Source organism: Penaeus japonicus, unplaced genomic scaffold, assembly GCF_977035675.1.
Source record: "Penaeus japonicus unplaced genomic scaffold, GWHDUDI00000001_assembly GWHDUDI00000002, whole genome shotgun sequence".
NCBI classification, from domain to species: Eukaryota; Metazoa; Arthropoda; class Malacostraca; order Decapoda; family Penaeidae; genus Penaeus; species Penaeus japonicus.
In genome coordinates, this window is record NW_028234404.1 from 49,515,262 (window position 1) to 49,517,761 (window position 2,500).

The following is a 2,500-nucleotide window of genomic DNA, read 5'->3' on the forward strand; positions in this document are numbered from 1 at the left end:
CCGAAGAAATAAACCAGAAAATAAAGAAAAGATATTAAAGAATAAAAGTGATAAGACGATCATAAAATATAAAGTTAATGATTTTGCCAATGAACATTACTTCTACTGATAATGATAACGGTAATGATAATTATGATAATAATGAAGATGATTTTAGATATGATAATGGTAATTAAAATGACAATAATATTGATGATTTTAGTAATGATAATGGTAATTAAAATGACAATAATATTGATGATTTTAGTAATGATAATGGTAAATATACCAATAGTATTAATGATGATAATAATGATGGACATGGGCATAATAACCATGATTAGGGTGATAATAATGATAATGCAAATGATAATTATTATTTAGTTGTGTAAGATAGTGTAAGGTTACGTAACAAAGGAACCCAAAAGAGGTCACCCGTGAAGCGGGAGACTTCGGGCTTAGGGGCCAAGGAAAAATGGGGGCCTCGTTCGTTCCTCAAAAAGGGGTGGGGGAGCTAGGCAGAAGGCTTAGAACCCCCACGACCTCACAAGCAAACTAATCCCCGGAAGTGTAGGTCTACCAGGAGCGTGACTAGTATGGAGATGGCACAGAAATAAATCATAGAATATACATAAAACCTGTACTAATAAAAGTGCAGAAGGCACCAAAGTAAAATCAAACTGAAAACATAAAATTACTAAGAAAGTGCCAAAAGGGCCTGCAAAAATGAAAGTAAAACCAATATCTAGGCTAAAACACGAAGGAGGAATGAATAAAAGTAGTAGGAGTAAAAACGGAAGTAAGACAAAGACGTAAATGACGAGGTAAAAGGGTAAAAGTCAAAGTAAAGAAGAAAAGGTAAAAGTGAAAGCGGCACAAAGGTTCAACTTAAAATGTAAACATATAAAATAACACGTCCAGCATGAATACACCTAGGCAAGTAAAAGGGGTAGTACAACCTTGTTTCAGTATCTCCTGGTGTAAATCCAAAGCGTAAATCCATAGGTCAGGCAAACACAGTCAGAATATCCACTTCACTTTATTGTGCCAAAACATGGGGGTTACATGACCTCAGGCGGACGGAGTCGTAGCGGTTAAAAATACGTAAAATAATAAATAATAAACTTTTAGATAAAATTACATAATCATAAAATGGGGTTGCTATTAATAAAAGTAAAAAGACAGGTGCAACCGTGTTTAAAATCCTATTAACAATAAAAATACGTAAAAACTAAGCTACTGCGATTCGATGAGTAAAATCGTAAAAGTAACATGATAATCTTGTAGTAAAATCAATAAAAAATAAATAAATAAATAGAAATCATTAAAAACAAATGTTAAATAATTTGTAACAGAATAAAACAAAAAGGTAAAAAGGATAAAAGAAATCGCAGCAGATGCGGATGTTCTGTTATCCGCGCACCATGTGAATCATTTTCAGATAACGTGGATAATCAAAGATTTACAGTAGAACTCTATTTACAAAAATATAAAAAGGTAAAATATATGAAATACAAATAAAAGATGGCCAGAGTAAAACATAAGTACATCAAAATGTAAAAATAAGGAGGCTGGCGCGGGGAAGTGGTCCACTGTGCTCGACTCCCCTATGGATTACTGCGGGATGCTGGGCAGGATAGGGATAGGAGGGAGGCAGGATAGGCTAGGGAGCAAGGTAGAAGGTAGAACTAGAAGGAGGAAAGAAGAGAAGAGTGAGAAATTAGCATGAACGTAGACGGGAGTGTAAGAGCGAAAGAAAGAGGGAGAGGGCGAATAAGAGGGGATACGAGGGGAAGAGGAGGACGAGAGAAAGGAGGGGGGGGGGGGGAGGTTGGAAACCTCACAATAGTAACAATAATAAAAATGATGATAAAAAGAGAAAGGTAGAGGGATAGTAGGAGACAGACAGACAGAGATGTGCGCGACCGGTGGCACCTGCGTGGCACACAGGCAGTTTCGGGCTCACTTGGCATCGCGGGGATTCGATCCCGCGACCACCGCATCCGCACGCAGACACGCTAACCACTGGGCTACAGTGGCACCGAGGGGAGAGTGCCACCTTGAGCTGCTTGTCTTAACTCTCTGCTGACTTTTACTCCCCCCCTCCCCCCCTTCTCTAGGCCATCCCCGTGTGTGTGTGTGTGTGTGTGTGTGTGTGTGTCAATGAGAATTTAAAGATAAACGTAGATGATAGAGAAATAGGAAGAACAAAAGAATAAATCAAATTATACAGGAAATAACAAGATTTAGAATTGATAAAAATATCAATGAAAGTCAAAACAATATAAAGATTTTCATCCAATGAGATTTAAAGAAACTCTTGGCCCTTCTCTAGGCCATCCCCGTGTGTGTGTGTGTGTGTGTGTGTGTGTGTGTGTGCATATATGTTAGGGTTTGACCTTGCCCGCGTGCAAAACAGCCTGTGTTTTAAACATCCGGGGAAATCTCTCGGAAATTCTTACGCACATCGTCCATCGTGCGTGAGTCTCCGTCCTCGGCCGCTCATCGCCACACATCGCGG